Here is a 27,804-nt window from a genome sequence, read left to right on the forward strand (position 1 = left end):
CATTCATGGCAGCAGAGTAGGTATAAAGTTTTGCAGTCCCGAGCTAATGCTGTCTCACGTGCTGTTTACGCAAACCTCTCTCTACTTGACGTAAGTGTTTAGCGGGACTTACTAGCTGTCACTCGATTCTATTGGCTCCAACGGTTCAGAAAAGGTGTCAATCACCCAAATCGACCAATGGGTTCCAAATATATGATCCCGCGTAGTATAAACTACGCCCGCTCCATTTCGCATTACGCAGCCAGAAGGGAGAGCTTCACCACCGAGGCGAGCAGGTGCTAGAGATGCTAGCTGACGATAGCGGGGCTTTGATCATACCAAATGACTCTTCGTCGGATGATGAAGATCTCCTCCAGCCAGACCTGGATCCGGGCAGTAGTGACTCGGATGTTGAACTTCCACCACGGGAAAGGTATGTAATCTCTCTGTTTTTATATATTACTTATGTGTTTGGTGGAACTGCGTCACAGTGCTAGCTTAGCCAAGAAGCTACAGGAATGATTAGGCAAAATGCTAAATAGTTTTACTTGTCTTTTTGGAGTTACATTTTCTAAATGAATGGCCAGTGAATGAATATATACATGTGTTTACTTATTTATTTGGTGTAATATTATTTATTTATAGTCCAATATTATCCTTTTTATATATTACTTTTGTGTTTGGTGGAACTGCATCACAGTGTTAGCTTAGCCAACAGGAATGATTAGCCAAAATGCTAAATAGTGTTACTTGTCTTTTTGGAGTTACATTTTCTAAATGAATGGCCAGTGAATGAATATACATGTGTTTACTTATTTATTTGGTGTAATATTTCATTTATAGTCCAATATTATCCTATAAGTATAAGCCAGTGAATTAATCTAATCTCTTTGTTTTTCCACATTTGTTAGATGCAGCAGGACAAAGCCTCACACCCAGAAGACTGTCAGGGAGCAGCTTGCTGCAGAATTGTTGGAGTTTGCTGAAGGCCCTGCTGAAGGCCCTGCATCTCCACCACCCCCTCCTCCACCACTCACATGCATGCCCGAGTATTATGGGGAAGATGCAGTCCGGGACACGAACGTTTGAGCAATTACGAACGGCTCATTTCGGAGGACACGCGCGCATCTGCTTGACGCCGGGACGACCAGCGACCCTCCCCTACAGGCGCTCGGACGCGAAGGCCCGCCCACAACTGCGTGCACGTCTGTGACCGCAGTTTTAATTTTGTTTTGCAATTGGGTTCACTCTTCATAACCTTCACTTCGTGAAATAAGCGAGATTATGCTGCTAATGAATGGGCACTGACCCTGAATGAAGTCTCTCTGAAAATGATGAACCACATTGTCTTGTTATTATTGTAGAGTAGCATACACATGTAAATGATTGTCCGACAGGGACACTTTAGAACTCAACTCCTTCATCAAAATTAAAACTGACTACAGCCAAGACATATGGAAATGAGTTATGTCACTCAAATACCCTTTTAAACATTTTTTAAATGTAATTCCTGTCTTTAAGTCCACAAGTGTAAATCATGTATGACTACAAATGGAAATGGAAATAACACTAAACAAAACGCTAACAAAGTCAGCTGAGATTTAATTTGCAAGAACATTGGTATAATGTGAATTATATTTGTTTTAATATTTTGTTTACAAAAATGGCAGGTTCTGTATGACTGATTTCACTGTAAACTTGGCACCAGGGAACTTCACGTTGCCTAGTTTTCCCTTTTCTTGTGGCTGAGCATCCTATGATATGATGCAACAAGTCTTAAGGGCTGGAAGTCATGGGACTGGTGTCAGAGAGGAGATAACAATCAGAGTCTCCACTATCGTTTCTCTCACGAGTCTCATTGCTTCATCAGCATGTTCCTCATGGTGTCATTTCGATAGGACTGAGGACCCAAATGCAGAAGGACACAGAGCAGATAAAGTGGTGTACAGGTGGAAAATGGTAGGTCGGGAAACATCCTCAGAAATAAATGGGCCCGGGGGTAGGGACAGAGGGGCAGACTGATCAGAATTCTGAAGCAGCTTTCACTTTGCTTTCATGCTTCAGAAGTATCTTCCTGTTGAATGCTGCCCACACCTTTTAGTGTAACCTTTCAACACCCCCCTGCAATCCTACTGTTGCATCTTTTCCCAGTGCAGACACTATGGGGAGACACTATTTCTATCTAGCATATCTTAAATAAAAGCCTCCACTACAATCACTACCTAAAGTCCTTCTGTCAGAAAATAAAAATATATTCAATGACTTAAGGATCATTCAATTAGAAAGACCAGCCAGGAACCAACCTGGATAAAGCTGCCGACATTCAGGAAAACACTTACCGGAAGTGTATTGAATGGTATTTCAAAAATAAAGGCACAAAACTACAATGGCACTAATAAACATGATTATTACATGCAGTTCGATGTATTGTTCTTTAGAATCTATCAATGAGCGAACAATGACTTTCATTCATATATAACAGATGAGATGCAATTGTTCTAACTTTAGATCCACCTTCATTGTATGACTTTTACAGAAAGGAAAGAAAACCTGACAACCGTAAGAGTGAATTAATGCAGCCTTGTAACAGATTAACCATCCTCTTCTTCCAAGCCAACTTCATACTACTGTAGCTGTTTTATATGCCTAACTGTTGCACTCATTCATTAAAACATTCACTGTAACAATAACAATGCCTCAATGATGGTGATCGATTCAATGAAACAAACACACCTTAACTTTAAACCAGCATGTATTATGTCCAGGCACATTGTGTAGATTTTACAGATGAAAGAAAACCCTTATTGTGTGTCATCACATAATGATATACATTTGTAGGTATTTGATCATCTCTGTATAAGACAAGGTTCAAGGTTCAAGGTTCTTTATTGTAGCTATGTTAGTTTGACAATAAAGGACCTTGAACCTTGAACCTTGTCTTATAAGGAGATTATCAAATACCTACAAATGTACGCCCATGACAGACTCACAATAAATTACATTAAAACACAAGCAGTTCCTTAAATTCATAAGAGCAGATTAAAAATAAGTCAAACTCATACTCTGACAATTATAACAGTAAATATTGTAGTATCAATAAAAACGTTTTATCTAGGTTTGCTTATAGGCCAGGTTGTATTTCATGCATTTTACGCTGATTAAATATTCTCGTAGGTTAGCATGACTACATTTTTGGATTTACTATCCAATAAATGTTCCAATTGTTTGCAGGCCTTCATCTGCTGCTTTAAAAAACAAATGTACACAATATGGTACTCTTTTGCTATAGGAGTTTTAAAATGTAAGACCTTAAATTACAAAGATGGCTTATAAACATTGTCATTTGTGTGCTTATGGTTACTCATCCATGAACCTTGAAATACATATTTTTTTGTTTTATTTTGAAACTCTTCACCGGAAGTACCCTGGATATCCTGACTAGTTTGACGAAAATCTGGAGCGCAGAGCCCCATCAGCGAACCGTTCAGCCTCGCTCAGTCGGACACACTGCAGTCCACTGAAACAGAAGCGAGATTTCTATTAGGAAAGTGGTGTATATGAATGTACTGAGAGAAGGCAGCCTGGACTGAAGCCTAACAGGACAAAGTGAAAAGTTGAGAACTCAAAAGTCCAGTTTTTCTTTCTATTTTCTATTTTGAACGTCAGAGTTATTTTTTAAATCTCCACTTTCGGACACGGTGATGTGCTGTGCTCTCCGGACAGTACCTGCGGTGATGGGCCGGGCCGGGAGATGAGCAGCGCGCGGTGTGGTGGTGCCAGGGGCGCACGAGGAGGTCTAGACGCTTAGGTAAAAACTATTTTTGTTAATGTTTGCTGTGTTCATCTTAACTCTACCTATTCTATCAAAGCTTTAAGTAGCTTGTGTGTCGAATGATGCAGCCTATACGAGTTTATTTCCTTTTTCTCCCTCCTTGTGGTCCAAACGACATTTTGTTCTGAAACTTTTGGAGGTGTTCTAGAAGCGTTGGTTTGTGTGCGTGTGTGTGTGTGTGTGTGTGTGTATATATGTGTGTGTTAGATGAGGGAATTAACGAATTTAGATTAAAAGAAAGAGGAAAAAACGTTTCCTCTGTCAACAGGCAACTTGTCTTATTTGTATTTGAACAGCAAGCCAGGTTCTGTTATCATTATCTGCTTGTTCTCTTTCTACCATGGTGATCCATAACATGTACATCATTCACCATTTAAATCACCTGCCATTGCATAATATATAAATGATGCAGTTTATGCTGGTTCTCTGTTTACTCTTTCTTAAACATGCTGGAATATTCCTTTACTGTTTCTTTTTGGGAACCTTTTCTATGATATTGTATTGTATTTTATTGTTACTATTTGCTTTGTGGAGCTAGACAAAAAACTAAATCTATACACGTTGTACTGTGTTTGTTATGTACATTTTGTATTTTTGTTTGTTAGTGTCCAGGACAGGGAAGTCGTTTTTGAAAGTGTAAGAAAGGCATAAGACAGAATATGAATCCATGGATATTGTATTAGATGTTAAATCTTATCTGCTCATGGCAAATGTAAAGGCATACCGGCATGATCCCTTTAAATGTATTTATGAAAAGTTTAGTAGTCATTCTCTTCTCTTTTCCTCGTCCTCTCTCTCTATGGCTTATGTTTTCATGAAAGTCATTAATATGCAAATTATTATTGATATTGGCTTCTTTTGGTTTGGGCTGTGTGATATGAAGTGCTGCATAAAGCTGGTTACATGATGTGTGTAAATATGCTTTTAAGTTCGATTTAAGTTGTGACTGCTGCACACAACACACATTCAGAAACTGTATGAAAATGGTTTGTTACCTCCACTAACACAATTTCCTTTCATTTACCCTAAATGTCTTGTTATCACCGCGTAAAGACACGCCATACTGTGCTGGGTAATCATAGAATCCGAAGACATTAGACAATCACTGCCGGTTGTTTAGATACTTACATTTGACATCTGCACAGAAGAGTTATTGCAGCCTAATTGCAGCTGCAACCAGGGTCCCTGTAATATGCCCTCAGGGGCTGAGAGTGGCCCTGTGGTGATCATCAGTTAGTTTACAGAAGCCTGAAGAGGCCACATCAGACACAAATCAATGTTATATCCCTATAAGGGTCTAATTGTGTGCAGATGCTGTAATAAGGAACATCTTATTACATCCAGATCCATCCAATTATTGTTCTGTGATCAGAACGCTGCACCATTAGTCGGTGAATCAATACATTATTTTACAGAACATTTATTTTGAAAATATATTAATTATCAATCTAATGTTTTAGTAATTTCTTCAATCAAAAATGTGTAGAAAGTATTCACGGGTTCTAGATTTGCAAATGTGCTAATTTGCCTCTTTGTAATACATGACATAAAAGGGAGTGAGTATTGCCATGACGTGCAATACGGAGTGATAGATCTTCCTGCCTGAACTTGCGCTAAGCTTCATTACATGACATAAATGGAATATATTGGACAAAATAATTAATGCAATCTGAACAGGTAGGGATGTAGGAAACTATTAATCAAGGAAACAATTAGCAGATTAATAATGAATAAAAGTACTTTCAACCATATGTAAAAATGTACACATGCCATGGTGGTGCATTAAGTACATTTATAAAAAAATGGGGCTGATGCCTTGACTCTCTGCACCTCACTGACAGGTTTGTCCTTGGAGAAGCTGACCTGGACTCTCATGAAAATTGATTTAAAATGGGATGAGAGATACTGATGTGATTGAAGCCTGTCCTAAGAACAATTTATCATCCCATCCGTCTTCATTTGCAGATTGTGCACCGGTACACCTGGTTTGCAAGAACTGCCCCAAATGTGTTCTTGTACTTGCTTCAGAGCCCTTCCTCTCCCTCTGCGTCCTTTCACCCCCCCATCTCCTACAAGTAATATCCTAAGTTGTCCTGCCTGAGGTCTCCCTGGTTTCTCAGACATCAGACCACTCTTTTGTAATGGTATGATGGCCAGGGATTTGATTTGGTCAGGATGGGTAGGCGCACATTTACAAAGGACAGATATTGATTAACAGACTTTGGTCTTGGACGTTGGTTTGGACGAAATTAGCTAATGTCTTTTTATATTATCCTCTTCCTCCTGAAACTATGTCAGAAAGCTTGAGGTTTCAATGGTTAAAGTCTTTTTTAAATAAGCAAACAGAGATGGAGGGTTGTTGTGAAGAGCGGACAAGTCTCAATCACAAGAGCTGTGGGTGGAACCTGTGGGGGGCATTGTTTAAAGAAAGTGATCGATTTGACCTATGAACTTATGTTGATAATTGGAACTAAGTAAGGCTTACATTTAAAAGCTATACAGTGTTTCCCACAGATCTGAAAGATACTTGGGCGGGTGGTGGCAGCGGGCAGGGGGGGGTGCCCGAAAAAAAAAAAAAAGTTTTAACAACATGTTTATTTATTGACTTTTCATTCCTGTATAATCATTTTGCGCAAAGATGGCACTGTTTGTCAGAGCACTTCATCCTTCTGGGATTTCATGAAGAACAGCTCCAACGCCTGTGCGTATGGGAACACCTCTGGTGCTGGTCCATTAACTGCCAGTGTTTCCGACAGATCTGTTTCCCACATATATGAAATATACTTGGGGGGGTGGTGGTAGCGGGGGGAGGGTGAGGTGACGTGCAACAACATTAACCTTTCTGTTGGTCGCTTGTTAGCAGACCCTTCACGCGATGGCAGAGCGAACAGGTACAGGCAGGGCCCATAATGATAGCCCTATAGTTTAAATCTACTACCCACACATGGAAATGGGTTACTTTAAAAACATTTATTTTTTTATTTAGGAACCTATCCATGTGATTTTTAGTGGGGGTCGACCTCAAATCGGGGGGCCCCCCACCCCCCCCGGTAAGATTTTATTTTTTATTTTGGAGTTAAATGCATCAATCTGGTGCATTTTGTGGGCAAAATAAAGAGACTTGATCTATGGAAACACCTATATTAAACAGAACTGTATACATTTCAATAATCATAAAATCATGGCCATAACCAATACCATACCATTTCCAATATGAAAAAAACACTGAAACTTGTTTATTAATTTATTTTTGGTTCATTTATAGTTGTGAATGTGTCTGTGCTCCTGAATCAGCCTCTCCTGTCTCCCTCCTCTCCCCCTGCTCCTCTTTGAGGCAGCAGCAAAGACTAGTTTATCTTACCTTTTTTCACCCAGTTAACTTTTTATTTATTTATTCATGCATATTTTACTAATCACATTACATTTCATTTAGCTGACACTTTTATCCAAAGCGACTTATAATGACCGATTACAGGGACATTCTCCCTGGAGTAACTAAGGGCTAAGTGCCTTAAGGGCACACTAGTGGTGGTGTTCCTCGCGGGATTTGAACTCACAGCCTTCCTATCTTCAGCCCACCTCGCTATCCATTAGACCAATCACTACCCTCTCAAATGGAAATATGTGTTTACATAAATGGTGACCACACCGTTTGAGACCCACTGAGAACTTAGACTAAGTTAACTATCTAAACATTCAGAGAGTCCTTTACCTCACCTGAGCTGAGGTTATCCCGAGCTTGAATGACACACAGAGACCAATCAAGGGCTCTGATTTATGATCTGTATGACAGTGGCCATGTCGGCAGGCCACATCATGTGGACAGCCAGTCACCTTGTATGAGGCAGGCCACTTAACAGGCCAGAAGGAGGCGAGATCAGTGCAAGGGAGCGAGGGATCATTGTCCACAAGTTAATCGATCGCAGATGGCGTCGTGGTCACGGACGAATAAAAAAAAAAATCATAAATGGGTCGCGAAATATACTTGGGCGGCCGTTAATATACCTGGGCGGCCCGCCCAAGTATAGTCTATGTGTGGGAAACCCTGAGTATACATTACAGTAAATCAGACTTCCACTTAATGTCTGCAGATAACATAGCTAGTAATGGCACACTGCTCCCTCCTGTCTCTTCCGGTATTTACTATGACAAATTTACATTTTTAAAGTTAATATTCAGTGGAGGTTGGTCACTGCACTGATGCATGTCGACGTAACGAATAAGAACACTTTGAAAAAATGTGTTTACAATACAAGAAAACCTGAAATGAAATCTATATTAAATCAGTAACTTTAACAAATTCTTGACATGGATTCTTCTTGACACAGTTTTCCATCCTTTCTCTGTGAAAGGTGCATACAGATAGCTGTTATTTCTATGGTCAATATTTATAATTTCTTATGTCGAGCCTGTAAAAGCCTATGTTGAGCCCCTTTAAGAGGGGTTATATTTAACTATTCCATACTCATACTGTACATATATGTTTAAAGACTGCTTTAAAAAAATGATATTTTCACCCAAAACCTTACAGTATGTCCCCACTACTTTTCAACACAAATGGTCAACCCTGAATTATTTCAGTATGCACAATAAAATGTAATCAAAATGGTGTCATTGACGCCCACCAAATGATGTGGTGCTGAGCGATGTATTCGGTATGGATTTGATTTGGCCCTTGTGATAAAAACAGAGCGTACAGGGGCATTTTGTTACGTACATTGTTGATTACTATTATGTTGTCATCTCATGTAGTTGGGGATTGAATCAATGAAGGACTAGGTGAATGTTGATTGAAGCCTACTTGAGAGACAGGGCAAGCACAGCTGCCGTGAGAACTGGAAATAGCCTCTCAACTCATAAGAGTCTGCAAATTGCTTTCAGCTATCTGATGAAGTTGAATATAGCGGGGCTCTGAGCTAAATGCTCTCATCATGCTGCAGTTATGAGGTGTTATGTTTACCACGTCCGTCATCTTACTTTATGCTGATATTTGTTAAAAGCACAAAATACAGAGACAAAATTGAAATAAAAAAGTACTTCATTTTCTCGTTGGATTCAAAAGGCAGAGTTTTTTCTTTGACACATAATATCACATTCAACCAATGACACATTAAAAAACATTCAAAGGAAAATACATTACATACAATACATAATGGAAGCCATGATAAAACCAGGTACTCAATGGTGAGGGTGGATCAAGGTAAAATTCACATAAATGCTGTGTGCTGAGTAGCAAGCTGATTAAAAAACGTAAGTAAAAAACAGACAGCTGAAGCTGATGGACATGTTTCAATGCAAAAATAAATACCCATCCTCCCCCAGTAAAAGGTTTACCTTGTGAATATATTATACATATTGAGCACTATTGTAGATGTCAATCTGTGTTTTTACCTCAAATCAGAACCAAACACAAGCATACTTTGTCACAATTTCTGGCCAGATCTAACTTGAAAGAAGTGCGTCATTTCAGCATGGAACCACTCAGCCAGAGAGATTTGCATATGCAAAAACAGAGGTCGTATGAACCAAATTGCTGATAAGAAGGTTTGTGTTGTGGACTGTTGTTAAGAAGCTCAAAGAGAGAAGAAGGTTGATGTAAAAAGAAAGTCTTGAATATTTCATGCACTTTATTTCTTTTGTAGACTCCTCCATTTGATATCGCTGACATGTATCAGGGTGCGTTGCCAACGGATTACACAAGAGCACCCTGCACCTTTTGTCTATGCAAGCTACAATCACATCACCAACAAACACATTTTGCATGAATATACAGTAACTGTGCACACATTCATCCAGATGTTATTTAGTGGGAATGCTGATACAGCATTCCAACTACTTGTTCTTCTACGGACAAATTCTTTATTATTATTCCGCCGGGTTATTTTGCTGCTCTTCTGCTCCCACATTCGCAGAAACTCAGTTCAAACATCAAAACGTTCAGCTCGGTCGGGAATCGATTGCTATTACTTTTCTCATTCATAATTTTCATAATTCCCGAGATATATCCCATAATTCATCCCATTTTGAACATGAAAGTCAATGGAGAAACTCTTCAGACTTGAAAAATCTTCATGCCACTTCAACTGTTAACTGTTCCTTCATACTTTCACTCAGAAACCTCATTCCAACTTTAAAATGTTACACATCTTTCTGACATTATTCATATTAAACAACTTTTAAATCAGATTCATACTTTTAGAGATATTAAACATTGTTCAGACCTTGGTAAAGAGGCCTTCTTCAGATTTTAACATTAGTGTGTATTGAGCAAGCTCGTTAAGGCTAGAGTGTGTAGAATAGATTAAGCTAAATAATTAAACAAAATGCCTCTTGAGGGCATGAATCAATCAATCAATCAATCAATCAATCAATCAATCAATCAATGTTTATTTATATAGCCCAATATCACAAATGTTACATTTGTCTCAGTGGACTTCACAGTTTGTACAGAATATCAGTATGACAATACGACACCCTCTGTCCTTAGACCCTCACATCGTACAAGGAAAAACTTCCGGAGAAAACCCACAGTTTAAGGGGAACAAATGGGAGAAACCTCGGGGACAGCAACAGAGGAGGGATCCCTCTCCCAGGACGGACAGACGTGCAATAGATGCCGTGTGTAAATCGAAGAGATAATACATTTTACAGCATATAGACAGATCTTCAGTTAGAAGCCTCTGTGGTTAATTAATCTAGGAAATGATCGCAGAGTTTCTCGCCCTACAGTTGTTTTAAATGCCTGTATTTTATCTACGGACATGGAGGTAAAGGTGAAGCAAGGAATTTGTTTTAATTGTAGTCGGCATGCATTATCCACAAAGAATCACAAATCTGATAAAGGGACTATCATCATGTTTTCACACTAACATGGTGATAAGATATGTTTAAGTGTTTAGAGACTGAGTGCACGGGAGAAAAGACTGCATCCCAATGTCAGAATACAATGTACACAATACATTTATACCATATTTAATATTGGAAGTCATGAAAGATAGTATCAATAATCTTTAAATTCCTGTTTTTCATGTTTGCGGTGTCTACTCTGTTAATTGTTGTTGTTAGCTATGCCCGTCAATCACAAGATGGCCTTGTTGTGGTTTATTGTCTTTTTCACTATAAATGTCACCGTTTTTTACTAAATGAACATAATGCTGCATTGAAGAAGATTTGAAACCAGCATTTGAGACAATAAACTAGCAAAGATAATGTTTACTGAGGTAATAAATCAACTTTGAAGTAACAACAATTTCTGGTAGACTTCTATACATATTTTTACAACCAGTCGAGTCGCCCTCTGCCTAGTTGCTGCTTGGTTGAGGTTGAAACAAAACAGTAAAGTTTTAGGACATACGCCTACACGCTCTCTATTAAACTCTCTATTGAGCTCTGTCATATATGCAAATAAACAATTGTTAAGGCAATGGTTAAGGAACTTTGTTAAGGTGAGCAAGATGGTTGTCACAATTAATAATCAAAAATGTTCTTAGCAGATCTGGAACATGATAGCAGCACCCTATTTCTTCAAGATACTGTGCTGTTAAAAAATTAAGTATGCATAGAGTTAGGACACCGAAGAGTGGAGCGAGCAGCGTCAATATTACCTGTCAGTCATCTGATCTCTATGGTACAGACACACTCGTTGGACATATGGCAAACTGCTTGTTAACTCGCAGCCATAAAGAGCAAAACAATCATTTCAAATAGGACTATTAGCCTCGATACATCCATACTGTGACGTTCATGCATGTGCCTGCAGTGTGTGTGTTCGTTAATGATTATCTGGATAAATCTAATCTCCACCCTGCTCCGTGAGTTTCTCTGACGGACAGTGAAATTAAAAAGCATGCATCAGTCCATCTCATTCATTACGTTCCTGCGTCATCCATGACTCCACTACTCCCTCTTTCATTCTCTGACTTTCAGTTATCCTGCCCCGCGTCTAAATCAATTATCTCGCCCATTTCACCCATTAAAGGTAATAATACGTCTGATAAGTGAGTCAGTTAAATAAACTCCCTTTGTTTTTGTGCTGTATGTTGTTACCCCTCCTTTCCCTTTCCTTTTATTTATTCAATCCCCTCAAACTGTAGATAAATCATCCGTGTATGTGCCACTACATTTCTCCCCCCTCCAGTCCTTCTGAAACGGTCGCTCTCAAATTACCCCAGTCTGACTCTCCTTTTATTTTCTCACTCTCTTTCTTGAAGCGTAAAATTGAACCTCTCCCACCTCTGCCCATCAGTAAACTGTTCAGTATGTGTCGGTGGGTATGTGTGTGCTTAAGTGTGTGTGTGATCAGCTGAACAATTCTCCGCTAGTCCTCGCCCACACCCTTGACTTTCATTCGACTCCCTCTCTTGGAGGCTTCATAGTGGCACAGTGTTCAGGTATCTTTTGTCTTCACTAAATGAAAAATTATCTCTGATGAGCTACAATACAATAAAGTGTGAAGAGAGAGGAGCATGATACAACCGATAAAGAGAAGAGGAATAGACTATACGACAAGTGCTGGAAAATAAATGTAGCCCCTAGAATTTTTTTTTTTATATAGTTTGACATTGATTTTCTCGAGAAACCTTGAGATGATTCCCCAGTTCTTTTAAAGTGGCCCTTTAATACTTTTGGGGGTTTTCCGTTTCCTTAAGTATATTATATAGTTTTTGTGCCTATAAATGGCAAAGGCTAACATCTCAAAGTCACTCACTCCCATCCTGCCTGAAACGCCTCCATTTGTTTACATCCGTAACACAGTGGCGGGCCGTGCATTTCACACCTAGGCCTTCAGTGATGTCCGACACAGTCCTACCTGAATTATTCCACCTCTTAATACCATCATTATGACGCCATGGCTCTAGAAACTATACATTTAGACAGAAACGCAGTATAACCGGGCGTTGCATCACCTTAACATAGTCAAGTACAACAGAGTTATAATAATATTTCCGAAGCATTTATAATCAATATATCCGCATTTACAATTAAGAGTGTTAAACTACCAGCTTTAAGATCGCTTGGATACTGTCAAAACTTAAACATAAAAGGGGCTTTTAAGGCATTAGTCTACAAAGTTGTATTATGTCCACCAAAAGTATGTGAGCTTTAACAAGTTTGTTCACTAAACAGCGCATTGTCGCACCCAAAGCAGTTTCATTTAAGAAACGTGACGATAAAGACACAAACTATTCACTGAAAATAAAAGAAAACAAACAATTAATTTGCATTTGTTCATGAGGATATATTTGCGACAGTGGTGAAAGTGTATTCCTAGCCCTGAATGTCCACTTTGATAAAGGTTAAACCAAAACAATTCAACAAGTCTCCTTGAGTACTTTTACTGCACAGCTGAGTCAGTGCGCCACACACATCTCTATATCTCTTGCAGAAGCATCAAACATTTATTTTTTATATATTTGTCATTTTAATTACATATATATTAATTCGTTAATATTGATTTAATATTAACGACATAAAATGACAAAAATATATTAAAATAAAATAAAATATTAAATGCTTTGTACTCACCAAAACAACTGATTATTTGAACACAAAATCCATCCTCCTTTCTTTCCTCAAGAAGACTTCAATGACTCTGTTGTACAGTTTATCTGTGCGTTTCAGTTCCACCAATAAGTCATTTTCTATAGACATGAAGGCTAATGATGAAAGCCGAGTCTGTCCAGTAGAATTTCTGGCAAACACCAAATCGATCATTTGCAAATAGCAGGCATTCCCAGCAGTACAATTTGCAGTGCCTCTCGGAGGCTGTGAGCCAGGGGTACCGCTCGTAGTTAGTGATTTGAAAGTGGCGGACAAACCCTTTTCCCCCCTGTGATAGGCTCGCTAGCGTCGGGGTTGGCCGTTCTCTTCTCACAATGTCTAGCTTTTCTTGAAAAGTTCGTCTTGAAAATGGCGTTGTAATTATATCTGCGACCAAATCGATCTCTTCTCCTCCTTCAGCCATTGTGGGTTGAAAAAAAACAGCTTGTAGAAATCTACACAAATTAGCTCGCTCAAATTCAAGTTCAGTTTGCTAGCTCTACATAGCTCTGCCTCTCAATAGTGCGTATCCAATCAAAAGACGTGCACGTGCTGACGTCATCGTACGCCTGCTAGCTGGCCCGTTGTCGCCAGCTCAAAATCTGATTGGTTAACGCCACAGTTTTGTTTCCGTTCACTTTAAGCTACAGGCGCCCGCACTGTTGATTCTGAAGGCCTAAGGGCAGATTTCTTGGACCCTGGCAACACATTATGGCTGAAATATGATTGGATAAAAGCTCTAACATAAAGGCCAGCCCTCCAAATCTTGTTCTGAGGCTGGAAGCAGCGCAACCAAGAGGAAAGCTATGAAATGAAAAGAATAGACTATGGGGAATAATTTAATACATATTTGTGGAAAAAATATATCAAAATTAAATTTATATTCTGATGATGTTTAGGCCAGCAGAGAAGGCCTTGCTGGCCCTGACGGCCCACCACTGCCGTAACATGATGATATGACTATGTTACATTCGTGATTCTATCTAACGCATTGTACGTGATAGGCTAAGGGACGGGACATCTCTAATTACAACAGAGCCAGCCAGTTAACCAATCAGAGCAGACTGGGCTCTGGTTTCCGACAGGGTGAAAAGAGGTGCTGCAGCACAGGCAGTATGAGAAAAATAAAGATCTTTTAGAACATTACAAGCATTCTGTTATTTAAAAAATGGGAGGGCAAGAATATACCAAAAAACACAAACAAATCTGTCTTGAAGGCTTCTCTGCTAGCCTTTGTAACTCTGTATTCATTCTTCCGTTGCACAATTTCAGCATCAACATTGTAATGTGAGGATGAGAAATATCTTATCTCAGGACGTGTGAAATTAAAATCAAGCACTTCATGTTACTATGGGCTCAGAACAGTCTCATAATACACACATGCACACAGAAGGATTCACACTTGTATTTCCGGATCCACACTTGTGTTTTTCAATGCACACACAAATATGTTCCGTTTCATATACATGTAAATAAAATCCAAATACAGAAACAAGTTTTACATATGTATTTTTGATCCTCACATATTTGTTTTCCGTTTAAATCCTCTGAACCTGCAAACACAAACCGCTTTCTGTGCACGGGTCGCTGTGTATTCGTGTGTGGGTTTTTTGAGACTCCCCTGACGGTCAGCCGATACTTGTAATTTTTTCTATCTATAGCCAATCAGATGTCTCCTCAATTCTAAGCCAATCACATGAGCGCGCCCCCACGAGGGTATGATTTATTGCGTTCATGACACTTCATATACGCATTTTGCGCTGTCCGGTCAGCTCGCTAAACAGAAGGCGAAGCATCAGGTGATTATGCAGAGCTGCGTGTCTCCGTCAGACTCAGCAGCTGATCTGATCTCTCTCTCTCGCGTCCGGTTATACTTCACTCGCGTTTATGTCCATATCGATCAGATCCAGCTCTCCTGATCGGCCTTTATAGAGAGCACCGACAAACTACACTGAACAAAAATATAAATGCAACACTTTTGTTTTTGCTCCCATTTTTCACGAGATGAACTCAAAGATCTAAAACATTTTCTATATACACAAAATAACCATTTCTCTCAAATATTGTTCACAAATCTGAAAAAATCTGTGATAGTGAGCACTTCTCCTTTGCCGAGATAATCCCTACCACCTCACAGGTGTGGCATATCAAGATGCTGATTAGACAGCATGATTATTGCACAGGTGTGCCTTAGGCTGGCCGCAATAAAAGGCCACTCTAAAATGTTCAGTTTTATCACACAGCACAATGCCAGAGATGTCGCAAGTTTTGAGGGAGCGTGCAATTGGCATGCTGACAGCAGGAATGTCCACCAGAGCTGTTGCCCGTGAATTGAATGTTCATTTCTCTACCATAAGCCGTCTCCTAAGGCGTTTCAGAGAATTTGGCAGTACATCCAACCGGCCTCACAACCGCAGACCACGTGTAACCACACCAGCCCAGGACCTCCACATTCAGCATGTTCACCTCCAAGATCGTCTGAGACCAGCCACTCGGAACACTGCTGCAACAATCGGTTTGCATAACCAAAGAATTTCTGCACAAACTGTCAGAAACCGTCTCAGGGAAGCTCATCTGCATGCTCGTCGTCCTCATCGGGGTCTCGACCTGACTCCGGTTCGTCATGGTAACCAACTTGAGTGGGAAAATGCTCACATTCGATGGCGTCTGGCACGTTGGAGAGGTGTTCTCTTCACGGATGAATCCCGGTTTTCACTGTTCAGGGCAGATGGCAGACAGCGTGTGTGGCGTCCTGTGGGTGAGCGGTTTTCTGATGTCAATGTTGTGAATCGAGTGGCCCATGGTGGTGGTGGGGTTATGGTATGGGCAGGCGTATGTTATGGACGACGAACACAGGTGCATTTTATTGATGGCATTGTGAATGCACAGAGATACCGTGACGAGATCCTGAGGCCCATTGTTGTGCCATTCATCCACGACCATCACCTCATGTTGCGGCATGATAACGCACGGGCCCATGTTGCAAGGATCTGTACACAATTCCTGGAGGCTGAAAACATCCCAGTTCTTGCATGGCCAGCATACTCACCGGACATGTCACCCATTGAGCATGTTTGGGATGCTCTGGATCGGCGTATACGACAGCGTGTTCCAGTTCCTGCCAATATCCAGCAACTTCTCACAGCCATTGAAGAGGAGTGGACCAACATTCCACAGGCCACAATCAACAACCTGATCAACTCTATGCGAAGGAGATGTGTTGCACTGCGTGAGGCAAATGGTGGTCACACCAGATACTGACTGGTTTTCGGACCCCCCCAGACCAACACACTCTCACTCCCTAAGCGTCCAATAGCGACGTTTGGTCAGTGTCCGTGGCGTCCAATTGTGACGCTCCTAGGCTCCTTCAGCGTCATAAAGGGACGGAAATAGCTTTCAACTGATTGCAATGTATTCCCATCTGCGTCGGGATTTGACGCTCATGGAAGCACGGCATTCGTTTATGCCGGCTGCCCTTAAAGGCAATGTGAGCATCCATTCCCATTGGATAACGGAGAATTTTACACCCGGAAGTAAGTACTCCTCTTACTGTCGATTGATTTTACAGTGATATCTGCACTACTCATCGACTAAAAAACACCAGATTATCCTTGTTAATTACACAACATTGATTGGTTTAAATTGTGTACAATGCTTTTGTATTTTTCCCCTTCGATTCGGAGAAACAAATATGTTTTCTGAGTAAAGGATGGCAGAAGACACTACACTACCCAGAATCCCCAGCTATCGTTTGGCCTACACCATGTGCTCTGTTTGACAAACCCCGTTTTTTTCACCATTCATTCCGATGGCTGGCGTCTATGTCACGTGATCTTCAAATGTCTCCCTGCAGAAAAAGAAAACATGGCCGAACTTCGTTTTATTCTAGGTGTAAAATGCCTATTTTAAAGTTAGTTTGGCCATTAAAATGCGTTTTGATGTCATTTGATGCGAGAAATATGAGTTGTTATTTCAGATTATGTGTGCAGTTTTATTACGAAGATTACTTCAGGAAATCGCGACGTTTTCATTGTTACCAAGGTGGTTGCTAGGGACGCTGCTATCGATATTATTTCTGTTATGTTGTGTAACTGTTTAATGGTGTTATCTTTATTGCTACCCCCTTCCCCCGTCAATGTATAGTGTTGGTCCACAGCCTAAACATATTAGTTTAGTACAAAATCCGCATCTAAAGATAGCCTACGTTATTTCCCCCCTGTGCAATTCCAGTCTCACATCTCAGAGCACACCGTCATTAACAAATACCGGAAACAGACCGAAATAATAATAATACCTTACTCCGAGAGTGCTTGCTTTTCTCTTTGAAAGTCATCACATAACGGCATTGTAATACACGGTTCGGCTGCATTACATATTACATATCTGCCGTAGTTCTGTATTTATAGAGCCCTGATGAGAAGACAAACATGAGGAACTGAAAACGTGACGTGGATCATAAATATATCAGCCATTAAACAACATCCTACATTTCTTTTCACACCACTCCAATTGGTAGATAGGCTGTATTTACACCATAAAGGTGCACAGCTGATATAAAGGGACACCTGGTGGTTAAAGCATGTTATTGAATTTCAATATTTTTATTATTAGATATTAATACGATCCCTATAAAGTATATTGATTACTCGTTATTCTCTACTAATTGTTAATTAAAGACTGTATGTAATGACTATTTTGCACATCCCTTTCAAGATTTCAAGATGTTCTAAGGTTTATTGACATATCATATAGGCCTACACAACTGTGGTGTAGTTCTGCACTGAATGAAAAACTTGGGTTGCAGGTTCCTCAATAGTGCATTACAAGACATCTATCAATATTTGTGCATACCTCCAGCAATGTTAACTATGTTGAAGCACTTATTTTAACTGATATTATACATAATGTATTATACTCTTATAGATGTATGTAGATATTTCATCTCCGGCCTTGTCAGGTATTGAACAATCAATACATAAAGAACACAGAATTGTTGAATATAAAACACAGAATTTATGTGATTATACTAAATGATTTTCAAATAAACACAACTGCATATTTAACTGTTACACATGCTGATGTAACGCAAATGTTCCAACTTGGGATCAATAAAGTATATCTTATCTTAAGCTGATCGATGGCTACTGCCATATTTGCACAATGTGCCTCTGAACCTTGACAAGTGCATGTTTCAGGCTTATCAATTAATGTAATGTAATGTTATCACAGGGGTCACAAACATAAGACCAGCTGTTAAATAAAGCTCTTCTGACCTTAGCTGGCATGTGAGTATATATATTAATACTGCCCATAATGGGCACAAGCAATTTTCACCCATTTATTAATTATATGTTTTAAATGTGAGTGTTTCCTGTCCCCTAAACCTCCAGGGATGTACACAGTTTAATACTGGCAACTTCTTATTATGGGAAATACGAAAACGTCTTTTAAAACTACAACTCCCAGAGACGTGCCATAGAGAACATGTTGCGAAACAGAATAGCCAGCATGTGTAGTTCTGTGGACGGGGTGGGGGAGGGGGGACGCGGTGGACCCGTTCAAATCCAGTTTTGGACAGTCTGCCGTGGTTCCATCCCATTTCAAGTGCTGTTCGAGAATCGGCTTAACCCTCGGAGCACACTCTCCAATCACAGAGCTTGAAGACTATCACAGGGTTTTTCAAACAGAGCACATGGTGTAGTCCAAACGATAGCTGGGGATTCTGGGTAGTGTAGTGTCTTCTGCCATCCTTTACTCCTGGGAATGGACGCTCACATTACCTTTAAGGGCAGCCGACATAAACGAATGCCGTGCTTCCATGAGCGTCAAATCCCGACGCAGATGGGAATACATTGCAATCAGTTGAAAGCTATTTGCGTCCCTTTATGACGCTGAAGGAGCCTAGGAGCGTCACAATTGGACGCCACGGACACTGACCAAACGTCGCTATTAGACGCTTAGGGAGTGAGAGTGTGTTGCCCAGACTCCCCCAATAAAGCAAAACTGCACGTTTCAGAGCGGCCTTTTATTGTGGCCAGCCTAAGGCACACCTGTGCAATAATCATGCTGTCTAATCAGCATCTTGATATGCCACACCTGTGAGGTGGGATGGATTATCTCGGCAAAGGAGAAGTGCTCACTATCACAGATTTTTCAGATTTGTGAACAATATTTGAGAGAAATGGTTATTTTGTGTATATAGAAAATGTTTTAGATCTTTGAGTTCATCTCATGAAAAATGGGAGCAAAAACAAAAGTGTTGCATTTATATTTTTGTTCAGTGTATAAAGAGTGAATATCGGCCGATAATGACCGGCGGGGCTCCCCCCCGTTGACAGTTCACTATAGCACTGGCTTCGTAGTGCACTGATCGATTAGGCTAAGCTAACTTGTAGCTGCTCCCTCCACACTCACAACAACTTCATACAGACATAAATAAAGCAGCTGTATTCGCCATACAGGAAACACACATTTAAAACGGTTTTGCCTGCCGTTTTGTGTACACAAGCATTCATCAATGGTTCGGAAAGTGGCGCTGTACCTTAATAATATAAAGGCTTGTATTTGCGTGCATTTTTTGTTCGGAAAGTGGCAATGTACTTGTGAGGAATGGCGGTATCTCCTTCTCCTGTTTTCTGTTTGTCTCTCTGTTTGTCTGTCTTCCTGGCTGGGCGTGGTTGACCTACTTTCCGTTTTCCGCCAATTCACCTCCGCTCCTGTTTCTTACCACCACTCACCTGCTGCTGCTTAAAACTCTGGTTCGATCATCAGACTTCGCCAGTTCTTGCATAGCGGGTTCAAGTTTTGTGTCTCTTTACGAGGAGCTTAACAGAAGAACTGGCCAAAAATGAACCCCGCAGGATCCGGAGCGGATTCTACCCCAATCCTTCATGCCCTGTCAAGTCAGGGCTCCCTCCTGGGTGAACACAAAAAGCTCATCCGAGCATTGGTTGATAGTAACAGGTCCATGGCTCTTCATGTCTCCGAGTTGGCGTGCCAGATCTCCGCTCTCACTACCTCAACGGTAGCATCTCAGGCCACTCCCAGTCCAGCTCCTTTGCCCTCTCCTCGCCAGGGTTTTCCTATCACCGATCCTGAGCCATTTCACGGAGAAGTGGAGAAATGCAGAGGTTTTTTGTTTCAATGTAACAAGGTTTTTCGCCAGCGTCCTGTTGCATTTGCTGCTGAAGCAACGAGGATCAATTTTGTTTTGGGTTTGCTCCGCGGGAGAGCTTTAACCTGGGCAGAGGCTTTAAACTCTTCGGTGGATTTTGACACTCTACGTTTTGAGAGCTTCTCTGATCGGTTCTCAGCTGTTTTTGATCATCCCAACTCCTCTGGCTCCGCCGAGAATAAGCTGCTTAGCCTGCAACAAGGAAGCCGGACAGTGGCTGATTACTCCATTGAGTTTCACACACTCGCTGCAGAGGCTTGATGGGATGAGGCGGCTCTCAAGGCGGTGTTTTTGAGAGGATTAAGGGACCAGCTTCGGGACGAATTGGCAGCACGAGACGTTCCAGCGGATCTCTCAGAGCTGATTTCCTTAGTGTCTCGTTTGGACGGTCGTCTGCGGGAGCGCCGAGCTGAGCGGACACGGAGGGATTCACCAGCCTCACTCAGTAAGCCCAGTTTTTCCTCCTACTCTACTCACTCGGTGTCTAGACCTTCCTCTTTCCCCCCGTCGTCGAGCGTGCGCACCTCTTCTCAGGAGGAGCTCATGCAACTGGGTCGTGCTAGACTTTCTCCGGAGGAGCGTCAGCGCCGGATAGGTGCAGACCAATGCCTGTATTGTGGAAAGACTGGGCATATCATTCCCAACTACCCAGTACGGCCAAACTGGGAGGCTCGTCAGTGAGATTGGGGTTCCTGACGAGTCCACAGCAATCATCTCTAACCCCATCCTTGACTCGTTTTCTAATTCCCGCCAAGCTCTGTGTTAGTTCTATGAAATTGCCTCTCCAGGCTCTTATTGATTCTGGTGCGGAGGATAGATTTTTGGACCAGGAGCTAGCTGAACAGCTGGGACTCTGCATGGAGCCTCTAGAGGAACCGTTAACTGCCTATGCTCTAAATGGACAAATCATTTCCTCAGTCACAGCACAGTCACCCCTTGTGACTTTAATCACCTCCGGAAACCGCCGTGAACTTATCGAGTTAAAGGTAATATCCTCTCCTTCCACACCTCTGGTTTTGGGTTACCCGTGGCTACGTACTCACAACCCACACATTGATTGGGCTAAGGGAAGGATTATTGAATGGGATCAGCACTGTCTCGCTAACTGCCTGTGTTCTGCCATACCTTCAACTTCTGTTTCCCCAAATCCTGTTGTCTGCTCTGATGCATCTGTAGATTTGACTGGTGTTCCTGCTACTTACCACGACCTGCGTTGGGTCTTCAGCAAAGAGAGGGATCTCTCTCTTCCTCCCCACCGACCCTACAACTGCCCAATTGATCTGCTCCCTGGAGCTCCTCTACCCTCCAGCTGCCTCTACAATCTTCCCCGTCCTGAGAGGGAGGCTATAGAGCTTTATATCACGGACTCTGTGGCTGCTGGTATTATTCGTCCCTCCTCTTCTCCTGTGGGTGCCGGGTTCTTCTTTGTAGGCAAGAAGGATAAGTCGCTACGACCTTGCATAGACTTTCGGGGGTTAAACAATATCACTGTCAAGAACAAGTACCCATTACCCCTTCTCACCTCAGCTTTTGAACCTCTCCAAGAGGCAACCCTGTTCACCAAGCTTGACCTTCGAAACGCCTATCATCTGATCCGCATCTGCCAGGGGGATGAATGGAAGACAGCGTTTAACACTCCATTGGGCCATTTTGAATATCTGGTCATGCCTTTTGGTCTCACTAACGCCCCAGCAGTTTTCCAGGCTATGGTCAATGATGTCTTGCGTGACTTCCTTAATCGCTTTGTCTTTGTTTACCTAGACGACATCCTGATTTTCTCCAGGAATCAGGAGGAACACGAGAACCATGTCCGCAGGGTCCTACAGAGACTGCTGGAGAACAATCTCTATGTTAAGGTGGAGAAGTGTGAGTTCCACCAGAACCGGATCAGCTTCCTGGGCTATATCATCAGTCAGGGCAAGGTGGAGGCAGACCCTGGAAAGATCAAGGCAGTGGTGGAGTGGCCAGCCCCAACTACAAGGCGGGAGCTCCAGAGGTTTCTGGGATTTGCCAACTTTTACCGTCGCTTCATCTGGAACTTCAGTAAGGTAGCTGCACCACTCTCCAGACTCACCTCCGTCAACATCACGTTCTGTTGGACTCCAGAGGCTAACAGAGGTTTCATCAAACTCAAGTCACCTCAGCTCCCATCCTTATTCAGCCAGACACAGAGAAGCAGTTTGTTGTGGAGGTGGACGCGTCTGACACTGGAGTAGGAGCAGTTGTGTCTCAGACGGCTGGTCCTGATAACATCCTCCATCCCTGTGCTTTTTTTTCACGTCGCCTCTCTCCTGCGGAGCGCAATTATGATGTTGGTAACAGGGAGCTTCTGGCTGTTAAGTTGGCACTAGAGGAGTGGAGACACTGGCTCGAAGGCAGCAAGCAGCCTTTCCTGGTCTGGACGGACCACAAGAATCTCTCCTACATCCAGTCGGTGAAGCGACTGAACTCCCGACAGGCCAGGTGGGCTCTGTTCTTCTGTCGCTTCGACTTTTGCCTCACCTTCCGCCCTGGCTCCAGGAATGTAAAGCCCGATGCTCTGTCTAGGCCAGGGGTGCCCAACCTTTTTTGAACCGAGAGCTACTTTTAAAGTTGCCAGTCTGCCGAGATCTACCAGTCCAAATAGAGAGGCGTAGCCATTACTGACAGCCTACTGCCAGTTAAATACACACTACTTGTATAAAACTGACCTTTAATACTCCATAAAATACTGCAGATCCTTTATTTTACCTCTTTCTAATCTACACACATACAAGTATTTAACTGAAGTTACACAGCAGTGTTGTTGATACAGAGTTGGAGTTTATTCACACGTCACACTACAGTGGGTAATGTTTAAGAAACATTGAACAGTGCTGCCACATATGACACAGGAAAAAAAGAAAAGACTCTGAACCCTTTCTTTGCCATTATATAAAAAAGTGTTGCTACAAAAGTATAAATGAGGCTTACTAATAAGACAACTCAGATCTGAAGCTACACAGGAATCTGCTGCCAAAGTGCAATAAAAAAGACAAAATTAATAGAATCAAACCCTTTTTTTGTTGCATTTTAGTCGAGTATAAAAATAAATGCCTTTTAAAATAGGATGCAAGCAACACTAGTTTCTTAACCTGAATTGATAATAGACTATAATCAATTTAAGTTTGCATTCTTATACCATTTTGTACAATAATTATAATGAATAAGTTCAAACAAATTAAAACTTACAGCTGATTAATAATGGTATCTAACTTGAGTTTTTATTATATCAAAAACCTGTTGAAATGCTTCTGTTATTTTTACTGTCCCCCAAAAAGCGCGTCGGCAGCCTCCAGGAAAGCTTCTTTCACAACTGTGCCGTCTTTGAAAGACTTCATGTGTTTCGCAAGAACGTGACTGACACGATAAGATGCTATGGTAGCAGCCTTGCTCTTGTTGTTGGGCCTGGTGAAAATGGACTGCTGTGCATTTCGCTGTCCTCTCAGGCCCCTCCCCTTTTGGAGCGTAGGGCAGAGGGAATTCCGTCTCGTAGCGTTTGTGCACTGTTTTGAAATGCCGCTCCTAAATTACCCTTCTTCGATAAAGCCACGCTCGCATTGCAGATGAGACAGATGGACTTTGAATTGGAATAGATACAAAAATGATCATCCTCCCACTCGGAGTGAAAATTATATATTTTGGGCTTTTTTGCTTCTGCCATAATTGCGGTCTTATTTGTGTGCAGACTGTCACTCCTGTTGACACGGAGAACGTCAGCGAAATAGTGCCCACTGTCCACCAGCCACGCCCCCACACATGGGGTCACGCCGGCCAATCACAAAGCTTTGGTGCGTTCAAGTGCATTATTCTGGCACGGGAAGATTATGTTATAGGACATTAACGATAAAACAGAATATTGTTTTTCTATTTTTAGACCCATCTCGCGATCGACTGGGAATCTCGCTGCGATCGACCGGTCGATCGCGATCGACTGGTTGGGCACCCTTGGTCTAGGCTATACTCTCCTGACTCTCCCGAGCCTCCAGATGCTTCAATCCTTCCCAAGAGTTGTGTAGTAGACGCCCTCTCTTGGGAGATTAATAACACCATCCTGGAGGCATTGAGAGAGCAACCAGACCCAGGCAATGGTCCTCCGAACCGTCGGTTTGTTCCTGATACTGCCCGCTCCAAGGTTCTACAGTGGGTCCACAATTCCCGGTTCTCAATCCATCCCGGAGTAAACCGCACTCTTTCTTTCCTGAAGAGACATTTCTGGTGGCCAACGATCAACAGGGACACTCTGGAGTACGTTTCTGCCTCCCACCAGTCTTGCTGGTGGGAGTCTTGCTGGTGGGTTGCTCCAGCCCCTACCTATCCCTAGTCGTCCCTGGTCACACATCGCACTGGATTTTGTTACCGGCCTGCCACCCTCCCAGGGCAACACCACAATCCTCACTATAGTAGACCGGTTTTCCAAGTCGGCTCACTTCGTTGCTCTTCCAAAACTCCCGTCAGCCCTGGAGACCTCCCAACTCCTCACAGAACATGTTTTCCGGTTACATGGTATCCCTTCCGACATTGTCTCAGACCGCGGTCCCCAGTTCACCTCTCGAGTTTGGAAGGAATTTTGTCAATCGCTGGGAGCCTCAGTCAGCCTGACTTCTGGACTTCCAATCAAACGGCCAAACAGAACGAACAAATCAGGACCTGGAGTCAGCTCTCCGCTGCCTCACCGACCGTAACCCCTCTACTTGGAGCTCTCATCTCTCCTGGGTTGAGTACTCCCACAACGCACTCACCTGCTACTGGTCTCTCTCCCTTTGAGGCTTCATTAGGGTACCAGCCGCCCCTGTTCCCCGAAGAGGAGCGAGACTTAGCAGTTCCCTCAGTCCAGCAGCATGTGCGTTGCTGTCAGAAGATCTGGAGAGATACACGATCTGCCCTTCTCCAGACTTCTGCACGGAACAAGCGATCAGCCAACCGTCACAGAAAGGCAGCTCCTCCATACGTCCCAGGCCAGTCAGTCCGGTTGTCCTCCCGCAACATTCCTCTCATCTCTGAGTCCAAGAAGCTTTCCCCACGCTTCATTGGTCCTTTTCCCATCCTAAGGATCATTAACCCTTCCGCAGTCCGGTTGAAGCTTCCCAGAGCTCTGAGAATTCACCCCACTTTCCACGTGTCTCAGATTAAGCCGGTTCACACCAGTGAATTGAGCCCTCCGGCCTTACCCCCTCCTCCCGCCCGTATTATCGACAATCACCCTGCTTATACGGTGCACCGTCTTTTGGACGTCAGACGTCGGGGAAGGGGTTTCCAGTATCTGGTGGACTGGGAGGGTTATGGCCTCGAGGAGCGATGCCGGGTTCCTCGTTCCCGTGTCCTGGACCCAATCATGGTGAGGGCCTTTCACAGGGCTCATCCAAACCCCTGCCTGGTTTTTTGTGGACTTATTAAATCCAGTCTTTTTGACACTTCACCTAAGTCTCCGTCCCAGTGTTCTTGCATAGCGGGTTCAAGTTTTGTGTCCCACACATGAATGCACAGCAATCCGTGCACAGAAAGTGGTTTGTGTTTGCAGGTGCAGCGGTTTTAAACGGAAAACAAATATGTGAGGATCAAAAATACATATGTAAAACTTTTTTCTGTATTTGGATTTTATTTACATGTGTATGAAACGGAACACATTTGTGTGTGCATTGAAAAACACAAGTGTGGATCCGGAAATACAAGTGTGAATCCTTCTGTGGTCATGTGTGTATTATGAGACTGTTCTGAGCCCATATGTTACGACTGTTTTTGCTGTTCGACAAATAAGAAAAACTCATACATTTCCCATTTTTCATGGGTAATTAGTGTTTGCCATTTATTAACTACAGTGTACTGTAGGCCAATTTAAAATACGTCTGCATAGTTATTTTTCTTTCACTGAAGCTTTTGAAAGAGGAGAGAAAGGTTTTTGTTCTCTGCATGGAAAGCGAGAGAACAGAAAGGTTTTCTCCACAGCGCTGCAGGTGTGCACTAAGTGCCGCAAATGGACCAAAGATATTCTGTGAGCAAAGTAAAGTAAAGCTGGCGAGATCCGCTGCCTCTAAGCTGATCCATTATACATTATACATTATACATATATAAGCGCTTTGAGAACCAGAAAAGCGCTATAATAAATGCAAGTAATTATTATTATTATTGATGTCCATCCATCCATCTTCTCCCGCTTATCCGTGGTCGGGTCGCGGGGGTAGCAGTTCCAGCAGAGAGCCCCAAACTTCCTTTTCCCTGGCCACATCAACCAGCTCTGACTGGGGGATCCCAAGGCGCTCCCAGGCCAGCGAAGAGATATAATCCCTCCACCTGGTCCTAGGTCTACCCCTTGGTCTCTTCCCAGCTGGACGTGCCTGGAACACCTCCCTAGGGAGGCGCCCAGGTGGCATCCTAACTAGGTGCCCGAACATGATATATACATGAAGTGCTAATAGATCATGTGTACACAGCTACGAGGAAGGACAGAGGAGGGAGTAAGAGATGCAATGTAGATAGAGTTGGTCTGTGATGTCTGTGAGTCAAACGAGACATTTTGACACCATGAACACAGATCGGCTGTCTCTGCTGTTTGCTTACGCAGACAAATCCCAACTGACACTTGTTACTCCACTGACACATGAAGTACTTAAATGGACAGTAACAAATGGCTGATGGATTTAACTCTCCGTGTTTTTCAAACCTGTTTTCAAAGGTGACTCTACAATGTAGGTAATGGACGTCATTACACTACATTCCCTGTAAGAGTTGTTGTCTCGCTCTTGAGTACCTCCATGCATTCTTTGTGTGTTTGTGTGTGTGTGTGTGTGTGTGTGTGTGTGTGTGTGTGTGTGTGTGTGTGTGTGTGTGTGTGTGTGTGTGGTGTGTGTGTGTGTGTGTGTGTGTGTGTGTGTGTGTGTGTGTGTGTGTGTGTGTGTGTGTGTGTGTGTGTGTGTGTGTGTGTGTGTGTGTGTGTGTGTGTGTGTGTGTGTGTGTGTGTGTGTGTGTGTGTGTGTGTGTGTGTGTGTGTGTGTGTGTGTGTGTGTGTGTGTGTGTGTGTGTGTGTGTGTGTGTGTGTGCGTGCCGTTATTTGAAAGACAGTGTTTATAATTATTCAGGTGAACATTTACCCCTAAGATATCACTTACTATGTCTTTCACCGACTCCCAACTAATGTTTTAGTCATGCTGCTCGTCTGTCGTCATGACTCCTGTTGTTGGGACAACCGTTATCCTATAGCTGCTCTCTACGGGAAACTCATCCCAATGTCCATCCACTCCAGTGTCAATGAGCTTATGTTGGC

The 27,804-nt window shown here is 42.4% G+C and overlaps 1 protein-coding gene across 1 annotated transcript in view; it reads left to right on the forward strand.

Annotated features, from left to right (window-relative positions):
- Positions 1–3,497: 3,497 nt before the first annotated feature.
- Positions 3,498–27,804, forward strand: part of gcgrb (glucagon receptor b) — a 102,414-nt gene continuing 78,107 nt past the window's right edge. Inside the window, exon 1 of the mRNA XM_034076505.2 lies at positions 3,498–3,787. The gene's annotated coding sequence lies outside the window, so the exon portion shown is untranslated. The remainder of the gene's footprint in view (positions 3,788–27,804) is intronic.

This window comes from Pseudochaenichthys georgianus, chromosome 1 (assembly GCF_902827115.2).
Source record: "Pseudochaenichthys georgianus chromosome 1, fPseGeo1.2, whole genome shotgun sequence".
Taxonomy (NCBI): Eukaryota; Metazoa; Chordata; class Actinopteri; order Perciformes; family Channichthyidae; genus Pseudochaenichthys; species Pseudochaenichthys georgianus.